General features: G+C 39.7%; 1 protein-coding gene across 1 annotated transcript in view; it reads right to left on the bottom strand.

The window, feature by feature from the left end:
- The window catches only part of LOC117538612 (supervillin-like), a 60,792-nt gene extending 56,966 nt beyond the window's left edge, over positions 1–3,826 (bottom strand). Inside the window, 3 exon segments of the mRNA XM_034204470.1 lie at positions 2,158–2,406; positions 2,618–2,917; positions 3,770–3,826. The gene's annotated coding sequence lies outside the window, so the exon portion shown is untranslated.
- Positions 3,827–12,209: the final 8,383 nt, after the last annotated feature.

The raw sequence follows: 12,209 nt of genomic DNA on the forward strand, positions 1-12,209 counted from the left end.
AGGGAACGTCACATTAAAGTCATATAGCTCCTTCTCATACTTCATCAAATGAATTAAACGTGCAGTACCCATATGGTATATACCCAAGCACCTTTTTTGACTTATACTCTTGCAGTATTACACGTGTGTGCTCATGTGAATCCTGCTGAAACCACATTACTTTAAGTGTGTTAGTTGTTTTTCAAAATAAAGTGGCTTTTATCAAAAATGACTGCTCAGCGTGTTTCCATAAAGACAACGTGGCACATATGTGGCAATGAACAGCCTAGATCACACGACTCATAGGAGAATGGACATAGTGGCCATAATCACAAGATGATTCAAGACACATGGAACCCAAAGAGCTGTCAGAGGCCTCATGACAACTCTCTGACATCTGACATGTACTGACATACCAGCAGACAGCAAGTTGCTAAGTACACGCTACAAGGTAACGTGTGCATGAGACGACATTCAACAGGTCACACACCTCCTGAATAGGAATCAGAGAGAAGGTTTGTGTGCTCGAGTCCATTTCTTCACCCATGAATTGGACTTTGCTGTTCACAACAAATAAACCTTGCCTCTGCATCCTGCAAACAACCCACAACAAGAAAAATGGGGTGATATGTAATGTCATTATAACCTCGACTAAAAACGCAAGAATCTGGACTTGTTTTCTAAGGGTAAGGCATAACTCAAACTGGGTGAGAGCGTTTAATCCTGAGGTCCAGTAAAGAAGCTATGAAGTTCAAATACAAAAGACAAAGCAAAGCATGTATGCATTTATTCATACGCAGGTCTAGAACCACCAGACTCAGGGACCGTCTCATCCCACAGGCCATAAGACTGTTAAACACCTGAACTTTTGAGAGAACATCCATAACATTCATCTGTTTGCAACTTATATCAATATTCCAATGACTTGTATATAAACTATTCTGCACTATTTCTATTAGATTCTATTTTATTTACTTGCACTATTATCTGTTTTATTGTGTTGGCACTGTTGGAGGAGCCTGTGACCTAAGAATGTCATTACTACACTGTAGCTATGCACACATGACAATAAAAGCCTTGAAATCGTGAATCTTTCAATCTTGAACGTGTGTTAAACAATTTTAGCAAAGTAAATGCATGTAGCTGTGTGACAGACATATGTGTCTTCAACGTTTGGAGATGTTTGCCAATCTGTGTGTGTAATATCAGGGTGGAGAGGGTCTAGCATGGGGCCGGCCTGTAAACCTGTCTGCTCATTCTGACGGGCCGAGCAGGTGCGGCCCACCAAGCAACTGCCAAACCGAGTGTCACGCACACACACACACACACACACACACTCTATAAAAACAAAAGTGTGGAGAAATGACGCCCGGCCGGTGTTGGAACAATACTGCACCCAAACACACCAAGCCGATATATCAGCTGTACACACATACCACCATACAGCCGTAATCTGGAGGTTGGAATGCTAATACCCCCATGAGGTTACATGAGACGGCTCAGAGCAGCAAGAGGGAGGCTGGGTTGGGAAACTGCACTCAGGTCTCAGTGGAGAAAATTAAACTAGACAATAGTCACGCAATGTTACGTATTAGCACCAAAGATTGTGTCCGCTATTGTTCATTTGGCAAAAAGTGACAATGAAGGAGTTTACCAATATTAAAGAAACTGGCTGCCAAACTTAACATAACTTATTAAGCAGAAATATGTCAAGTCAAATTATTCAGATTTTTTTCTGACTGGGATTCAAACTGATATTTTCAACCTACAGTGCGTGCAACCTATGTTGGATGGTTATCAAATGTAATATGCCGTTTACTTTAACAACAACATTTAAAAAGAGAAAATAAACAATGACAATCAAACTAACAGAAAGCTTATTATCAGCTAAATTAGCATTTTAGCTGTAAGTCAAATACTTTGCATTTCAATCTCCTGTTACTACACTATTCAGAGCCAGAACATTTAAGTTTTAGGAATATTTTTATATTTAAGAGATTTGAAACATAATATAGCACATAAATATAGTCAAATAAAAGCTAAACATTGTACAATTTACAACTGCACAAAACTCAATGATGAATGGTTAATAGATAGAACAAATATCTGCCTACACACAGATTTTATATATATATCAAAGCATGCAGGAGAAGTAGAAAAAGATTAAACAATACTCACAATGCTTTAGCTCCAATACTAAAGGACCGAGAGAAATTCCAATTATCCAGGCAGTTGAATTCGGGGGTTTGAAACCACCAAACAGAGGGTCTCACTAGTTCCTTATTGAGAGCAGAGCAGGTGCTGAGGAGGCGGGAGGCGGAGGTGTGAGCAGGTAAACCGAACCAGAGGATCCAAAGTCATCCACCATGAAGCGGGTCCAATCTCAGCAGCTGACAAATATAGCCGGGTGCTTTCCCACCAGCTCTGCTGCACCGGGAAAAATAAATCAGTCCAGGATCGGCAGAGCAAAGAGGGAAGAGAAGAAGGGAGAGGGGAGTGGGGTATGCAGGAGAGAGGTGAAGGAGAGGGACAAGGATGAAGCTGCGAAAAAACACTCAAGACTGGTGGTAGAACAGACTCAAACAATAAGTGGTTCTTATAACTATTCCAAAAGATTAAAAAAGGATGGTGTCCATACTTGTAAACCAGGTTTGTGATCCTGGTCTGATACTTGGACTGACGGTGAGACGTGAAACAACACTGCTTCCAAGGGGTTTGAAGAGTGCGGGCCAAAATCGGCGTGGTAACCTCATCCCACAGCAACCATGTATGGGCTGAAGACAGCGGCCTCAATACACGGGCATCTGCCATAAATAGCCAGGAAGCGTCGGGCTCACAGTGCAGGGGGATCGAATCAGCTGTTAAAGTACAATCCAGAAGCACAGTGAGGGCCAGGCTCTGCAGGGGCTCCCGTGCTTCAACACCGGGGTCTTTGCTGCTGGAATAAAGTTCATTTTGCTTTGATTAATGCATAGTTTCTCTACACATTTGCATTATTGTTTCTTTTTACATTCATTTAAGCCAACAACAACAATGTCTCACTAACGGACAGTTGTGAGATGCACACAGGATGTAAATATTTATGAGAAGTTAGGCAACTTTGGTTCACCTCCAAAAATGGAAATGAGAGTATAGAACAAAAGATTGCATTTTATTTCACAAAGTAAATGGACTACAAAAATAAAAACAATTGAAGACGTGGGAAACAAAGTAAACAAAATACTTTTAATTTGAGAGAAAAATGGCAGCATGTTGGAATTAAAAAAATGTACCAATTAGTTTGGCAGGGTACCTTAGGGAATTATAGTCAGCGTAAATATAGGCTGTTTATAGAGTGAACTTTAGGTGTGAATAATGACTATGTGTGAAAGTGACAAGATGTATGCTATATATAAATACGATAAACAGGTAAAGGCCTTCAGATCTTCTGGTGTGGAAGAAGCAGTCCATTTAGGGTTTTTGGTGTTTTTATTGTTGTATATTTATAGTTTGGCTCCATCTTGTGGACAAAAGAAGGGCATAATAGTATAATTTGGGTGTTTTAATCAACAAGTGTTTACAACAAACCTATTTAAATACAATTGAAATGCAAATAAGTAATCTACTCCTTTCCGTGTACTCACACCCAGTATTGGGGTGTGGTACAGTCAAGAATACATTCTGTATGTAGGAATGAAAGCAACTGTCACTGTGCCATTAATGGAGTTACGTATTCCCCAAGCAACAGAGGCGGGCATGCTTCACAGTGCTCAACAAGTGTAAAGTAATGACAGATATGTAGTTTACTTACAATGGTATGGCTTGGAAACTGAGACAGCTGTGATGGAGGGACAGCTGGAGATGAATGGCAGTGACGTCTGAGGAACAGTGGCAGTGGAAGTGGTTGGGAAAAAAACAACGAAGGAAAAAATGTTGTGAATTCATAATCCGAAAACACAGACAATTACATCATCTCATATGTGGCGAGGGTATTTTAACACTGCTTCAGATTCATTGACAAACATAACATATTAAAGGGGTTGATATTTTACAAAGAAAATCAAACTAAACACCATTGGCTAAACATTGGGAGCTTAACATGGGGGCAGAGCAGTATACGCAGTGATGGGGAAAGTATTCAGATTCTTTTAGTCATAATAGTAAGAAGAAGAAGAAGAAGAAGAAGAAGAAGAAGAAGAAGAAGAAGAAGAAGAAGAAGAAGAAGAAGAAGAAGAAGAAGAAGAAGAAGAAGAAGAAGAAGAAGAAGAAGAAGAAGAAGAAGAAGAAGAAGAAGAAGAAGAAGAATTTAGTTGAAATAAAATAAATTGTGGTTAAATAACATTGCTGCATTTATTTGATCAATTTAAACGGTAAGTAACATTATTATGTCAGGTGCGTGTGACCTGTGCCGCTGCGCGTTCGTCATCTGCAAGGTTCTTACAAAGCTATCAGTGTCAGTGATGGACATCAGAAAATTGTTAAAACAACCAGCCCTTATCGCCAGCAGTAACACTGCATCGACTGCAGGTAATAACAGTTCAGATCATGGGGACATTACGTTACCCGCGGCCACTGTCGTGGACAATAACGCCCGACTCGCCGGCTTTGCCCGCCTCGCCCACAGAGGCGGAGCAGCCGCAGCCGTCTTTGTTGCCCCAAACACCGCCACCCCTCAGCGGCCCGCAAGTGCCAGAGGACCTCGGCAAAACAGAGCCTGCCCAGGTATATTTAAAAAAGTGCCCAACTCGCCTGTAGGCTACTCATTTTGCAGCTCATGGTTTCAAAACAGAGATTGGCTGGAATATTCATGTAAAAAAGATGCCATCTTCTGCTATGCATGTAGACATTTCGGTTCAAGTACGTCAGATGCCTTCACCACAACTGGCTACACCAACTGGCGCCATGCTCTTATAGGCTACGTGATAAGGGACTGGGAAGGCATGAATCAAGCAAAGAGCACATACAGTAGATCCATAGATCTCTTCATTTTGCTCTCAAAGTGCACCAGATTGATGCTTTTAACTTCAATATTTAAAAAAAAAATCTTCCTGGGGGAGCATGCCCCCAGACCCCCCTAGAGGAGGTGAGGACCCTCGTAGAGGAGATGAGGACCCCCTAGGGTGTTAGGTCCACTCCCCACTTATAAAAATAGCACTTTACCACTGCACCCTCTCTAATCTCAGATGCACCCTGAGTCATTTTGTTCTGGAACCGGGCCTGAATACAACACTGACTGTACAAATACTAAAATTCAAGTAAAAGCACTGCATCAAGATTGGGTCAAAGTATGTAATTATGATTAGGTCGGAGCATTAAGAAATCAAAGTATTAGGAGTACAAGTACTACTTAATGTAGAGAAGAAGTCAACAGATATCTTAATATTTAACAATATTTTAAAGCAAAGCAGCAAAGAAGCTGGAACTGTGAAATATTGAATAAATAAAAAACAAAAACCTTCTTAGCAAAACTGCTGCCAATTCATTTTCTGTTGATTCACGTTCTTAAGTCACTTAAATATAATGTTCTATGGTTTAATCTATACCAAATAATAATATTGAAGACGTTTTTCTTGTAGTGTCGAAATCTGAATTAAAAAAGGTAGCTATGAAAAATAAATCTATTAAATAAATTAAGGAGTGGAGTAAAAAGTACAAAATTGGCATCCAGTCCACAATGTAGTATAAGTATAAAGTAGTATAAAATGAAAATGCTCCAGTAAAGTACAAGTACCTCAAATGTTTGATTAGTAGGCCTACATTACTTTAGTAGGCCTACATGTAGTTACTTTCCACCACTGAGGAATAGTCTATACGCAGTTAGAAGAAGCAGTAAGTAATTGCACCTAGACAGGTAAAAACAGTAATTGTACTTACTTTGGTTGGCAGTCATAATGGTAGCTATTGCACTGGTAGCATACTGTTTTTATGGCAACAACAGAAAAGTAAAAGTCGACATTATTTAGGTCAAAGTGGTGTCCTGTAGCCTGCCTTTCTAGTTTTACCTGGGAAAGATGGCGGCCATGTTGGATATTTCCTAACGTTGCTACGCAAAGTGATAAAACGTTAGCGAGCTAGTTAGTGGTTACCACGGTTACTTTAACCGGCCTTTTAGTTGTAGTAGTGAGCTTCAGTTTTTAGGAAAAGCTGTTCTGGATCATGAGGTAAGAGCACAACATTACACAAGAAACCCTTAGGAGGAAAATCACTTTTAAGCTTACAAAAAAGTCCAGAAATTGCTGTATTATACTATATTGGGATTAAACGCCAGCAACAGTAGCCAGGGTTGCCAACTCTCACGCATCTGGCGTGTGACACACGCTTTCACTCTCAATCTCACGCTCTCACGCTGCCCAAACTATTCTCACGCCAAAACAAGGATACCGAAGACTAGAAACGGTTTTGAAAACTTTTGTCACGTAGTGATCGTCTTCTCAATAGAACATCTTTGATAATGTCTTCTGACCAATCAGAATCAAGATAACGGCGTTGTGTTGTTGCAGGAAGTCCCAACGGAGAATACTTTTGCTGTAGTACATCTCTATATACATCGATGCAACATTACGTGTTGATAGAAATCAACACGTAATGAAATAAGACCCCACGGTTTGATGATTGATAGGTGTGTGGGCTGTCTTTCATTTTGACACACAGAACAATGGGGGCTATCCACCCTTATCCACAATGTAAAGTAATTCACACAGCCTCTTCCCTCTTCTCTCTGTGAGGAGCAGCAGGTTCAGCTTTCACAACAAAGTAACAAAAAACTAAAATGGCATTCATTTTTTTAAATATGTCGTGTAGTAATAGATGTATTTATTTTTCTTCTCAAGAGAGTAGGCTACCAGAATGTATATTTTATGTTAGTATTTCAAAAAATCTCCTGGGGGAGAATCCCCCCAGACCCCCCTGCAGGGGTTGAGTTTTCAGCATGTCAACTCTTTCACTTGTGGGGAAATTGCAGGATTGGCTCCAGGTCACCCTTTTTATTTACTACAAGACAAATGTGCCTTTTTATTTCATACAGTTCAATTTGGATTGAGACAGACCTAGGGATACGCAAAGATGATTTCAGTCTAGCAAGGGTAACAACAGCAGAGGTACTCATTAAACTGAGCGCCCTCCAACCTAACAAGGCCACTGGCCACGACAATATCCCCTCCAAATTCCTCAGAGACACAGCAACCGCCATCTCACCAGTCATAGCTCACATAATTAACCTCTCCATAAAACAGGGAAAAGTACCCAAAGACTTCAAAATTGCAAGAGTAACCCCCCTGCACAAAAAGGGCAGCAAATTGGACCCAGGCAACTACCGCCCTGTTTCTATACTTACCTCCATCTCGAAAGTCATGGAAAAAATAGTATATGAACAGGTCGAAAAGTACCTCGCGGAAAAGAAACTAATCTATGAATTTCAATCTGGCTTTAGAACATCCCACTCCACTGACACATGCCTTCTTTATTTGAGCGACCACATCAAACAAGAGGTGGACGAGGGCAAGTACTGCGGCATGGTGATGCTGGACCTACAAAAGGCTTTCGACACTGTCAATCACCCCATTCTGATTGACAAGCTAAAAGCAATTGGTTTTGATAAACTATCGGTGAGCTGGATGCAATCCTACCTGGAGGGGAGAGAACAGATGGTGGAGGTAAACGGTACTCTGTCCCCCCCCCCCTCCCAGTGAGCTGTGGTGTTCCACAAGGAAGCATATTAGGTCCGTTACTGTTCCTAATTTATGTAAATGACATGTCATCAGCATGTGACTGCAACTTGTTCCTGTTCGCGGACGACTCAGCCCTGCAGGTCTCTGGCAGGAACAGGTTGCAGGTTGAAAAAACCCTCAGCTCCGAGCTCGGCAGAATCTGCACCTGGCTCGCCGATAATAAATTATCATTACACCTGGGTAAAACAGAGTCCATTCTCTTCGGTTCGAAACATAATCTCAGCAAATCCGACGACTTCTCAGTTGCAGTGGGCGACATAATTGTCACAAGTAAGAAGGAAATTACATACCTAGGATCTATTCTTGAGGCAAACCTCTCCTGTGACAAAATGGCATCCAATGTAATAAAAAAAGTCAATCAAAGAACTAGATTCCTATACCGGATCTCCTCTCTGGTAAACAAAAACACCCTGAAAACTCTGGCAGGAGCACTCATTCAAGGGTACTATGACTATGCTTGCACGTCATGGTACCATATCACCTCCAAGGCGCTAAAAATAAAACTTCAAACATCGCAAAATAAACTGGTCAGACTACTGCTTGACCTTTCATCTAGAACCCACCTCACCTCTGCCCACTTTGACAACCTAGGATGGCTTAGAGTAGACGACAGAGTACAGCTACTTGCAATGGGCCTGGTCTACAAGATCCACTACACCTCTATGGTACCCATGTACATGTCAAAATTCTTCCCAAAGGTCAAGGAATACCATGATCATAACACCAGAGGGAGCTCCACAAATCATGTGAAACCCAGATTTGGCACAAAAAAGGGGGAATACACGTTTCGCAATTATGCCACATCAAGGTGGAACGCTCTTCCCACAACTGTAAAGGAAAGTAAAACTATACTTACCTTCAAAACCTCTCTTAAAGAGCACCTTCGGGGGAGAGCATTGCAAAACTGGCCCCGGTAATGGTACAAATCTCAACCTGTCGTTCAATGGACAGCTTCCCCCCCCCATCTATGTATATACTCGCATTTTAGACTCTGTTACTAACTGTATATCTGTAGACTTGGTATGTCTTAAATGTCCGGTTAGGATGTATTAGAACGAAATCTAAAATGAAAATTGTAAACAAGCAATCTGTATGTAAAAAAACCACCTGTATGTAAATTGTAAATAAGCCATCTGTATGTCAAATATGTCTTAAATGACATGATGAATTGGAAATGGGGGACCCTGATGTAAACAAGACGAAAGTCTTTCTCTGATCTGCATCCCCTTAACAATTGTATGTTTTGAGCTGTACTGTACTGTACGCAATATACAAGCTGTTAATAAACTTTTCAATCAATCAATCAAAACAGGGAAATAATCTAAACCTCACGCGTGGCGTTTCACTGTCAAGGGGAGCGTGTATGTAATTACATTGCAAATACTGACTTGAGCCCCACCACTGTATGGGTTAGCCGGCCCTACCATAGATTATCCAACAAAAATACTCCGTGGCCGCCACTGCCGACCCGTATTGCGCATGCGCAGATCTAAGATCCAGTAGAAATGATTAAAAGTAAAAGTTTGCTGCTTATTGTTCTACTAGGCCAAAATAGAGTCAAAGAGTATGAGAGTGAGAGTGTGTTAATTAATATATTTGGCAGTTTGGAGTAAGTCTGTACATTTGTTTGTGTGTGTGTGTTTCATGTATAGGCATCTCACGATAATTAATTTTGTTGGATACATTTTCCCGGAAATTATTGCAATAAACGATAATATTGTCGGCACCGTTGTATGACCATTTTAGACCACTGACATAATGATAATATATAATAATAATTCAAGTACATCCTTTCAAACTGCTAGTCACATCCTCATGTAAATGGCAATTTATCGAGTTCATTTTTATTTATCGTAGGCCTACGATAAGTCAACTAATTGCTTATCGCGACAGGCCTATGCACACAATAAAACAGTGGAAACAAACATGTGTTTGACTTTCATTAGTGAATTAAACTGTGTGCCCTTTATAGTCTGTGTCCAATATTGTGTATTTGTATATATTGTATATATATCCTATATATATGCTAAGGTCCCGCTACTGACACGATAGCACTCATTTTGTGCGCATATGTGTAATCAAACCCATGATACCAAAATCTCACTCCAGCCAGGTACCCAAAGTTGGCAACCCTGCAGTAGGCTATCATGTATAACGCTAAATATTCAGCCTTTTCAGCACATGATGGGAAACTTTCAACTTTTTCAAAATATGTTGTACTTTTTGAAATATTCAGCTTTTTAAACTCTTTTTTTAACATGTAACTCAATGGGAGGAACCTTCAAATTCTCTTTTACCTACACCTTGCGCCAAATGCTACTCCTTCCGTATACTTTCAGCTTGAGACTTCATTCCAACTTTAAAATGATCACAAGACCTTAAGCTATAACACTTGTTCTTCCGATTTTTCATATATTTTACACTTTTTGAGATATTTAACTTAGTTTGGAGCTTGGTATAGAGGCCTTCTTCAGATTTTACCATTAGTGTGTATTGAGCAGCTCGTTAAGGCTAGAGAGCGTGATGTCACAGAGTGGAGGACAGCTTGAAATTCGCCTTCATATTTTTCAAAGCCTTTTTACTTTATTTTCTCTTCTTAATACACATTCATTCACTACTACTTACATTTAATATCTAACTCCTTCAGCCTACTTTTAGCCAGTAGCGTAGGCAGAAATGTACTTTAGGGTGGGCCTGTAAAAAATAGGATGGGCCAGATTTTTCGTCAGCGCATCAGAAGTTAACAACAATCCCCGCCGGTACCGGTGGCAGATTACTTTTAGAATTCTTTTGGAATACTTTATTTTTCCATAACAGATGGGTATGTTTTGGTGAACAGGAGACACGTATTTTACTGTTTTAATGGCTTATCAAGAGCACAAACACAACATCTTGGTGTCATTCCAACCCAGTCTCACGGCATTTCGTGTTCACCAACACGATTTTTAATCTATTGATTCGTGTTCACCAACACGATTTGCCCCTTTTTTTCGTGTTGCACAGCACGATTTTAAAAGCAATGTATTTCTACTGCCTGCAGCACGTCTTTTTCTCCGGTCGGGTCGAGGAAGACCGGAAGCGGTGTGGTTCATAAAAACATGTTCTTACTCAATATCAAGCCACAATTATTGCTTTTATTTTAAATCGTATAATTTCGGACTTTTGTTGCCATCTGTGAGGAAAATAAATGGGGCTCAGAGCCTCAGAATACGGAAATCTGTATTTTTAAATCTTTTTTTCCTTCATTCATTATTCTTTTCAAAATAACACACTGTTATTTACTCACCAATAACACACAATTATCCTTGCTTTTATTTATTGGTTTAATTCCATAATCTCGGGCTTTTTTGGCGTCCGTCAGGAACTGAATTTCAAAATAAAAATAACCGGAAACAGACGTAGGCCTATAAGGGACATTTCGAGCATCATTGCGATTGTCAACATTTCTGAGTTTAGGATGGCCGAAGACACTACACTACCCATAATCCCCAACTATCGTTTAGGACTACAGTCCCCGTAAGGTTACGCAGAGCGTCAAACAGCTGTGTGAAATGGAACGAAACCACGCCAGACTATCCAAAACTGGAATCGAACGCCCCCCCCAGAACTACACATGCTGGCTATTGTGTTTCGCGAAATGTTCTATGGGACGTCTCTACAGAACGTTTTCGTTTTTCCCACAATTAGAAGTTGCCAGTATTAAACACATTGGTGTTATCAAATGTAAAACATATAATTAATAAATGGGTGAAAATCGCTTGTGTCCATAATGTGCAGCATTAATACCCACATGACAGCTCATTGTTACTTTGTAATTCTACTCCACTACAATTCAGAGGTTAACCTGCTATTTTTACTCCGCTGCATTTATTTGAGTTACTTTGCAGATTCTGATTAATTATGTGAAATATAAACAACCCTTAAATCAGACTTTAGTTACACCTGAGTAAAATTCAGGTAAGGTGATTGTCAAGTGCCAACAATCAGGAGAGATATTTGATAGTTGGTGCTTGAGAAGACTAAACATGTATCTGCAATTGACATGAATGGAAACGAGTAATAAAGTATATTCATTACTCGTTATTCTCTACTAATAGTTAATTAAAGACTGTATATTATGGCTATTTTGCACATCCCTTTCAAGATTTTTAAAGGTTTATTGACATATCATATACACAACTACGGTGTAGTTATGCAATGAATTAAACACTTGGGTCACAGGTTCCTCAACAGTGCATTACAAGACATCTATCAATATATGTGTGTACCTCCACCATTAAACTGTCATATTCTGCACATTTATTATTCTATCTACATACATAAGAGTATAATTCATATGTATAATATCAGTTAAAATAAGTGCTTCAACATAGTTAACATTGCAGGAAAGCAATATATTAGATGTTAAGTACTTTGTCAGGCTTAATATTTATCTGTAGATAGATACCCCCAAAGTGTTTTTCTTATTTAAAAGAAGACCTTAATCTGTTAGTTAATGTTTAAATAAAGGTTAATTCGTTTTTC

Source organism: Gymnodraco acuticeps, unplaced genomic scaffold (genome assembly GCF_902827175.1).
Source record: "Gymnodraco acuticeps unplaced genomic scaffold, fGymAcu1.1, whole genome shotgun sequence".
NCBI classification, from domain to species: Eukaryota; Metazoa; Chordata; class Actinopteri; order Perciformes; family Bathydraconidae; genus Gymnodraco; species Gymnodraco acuticeps.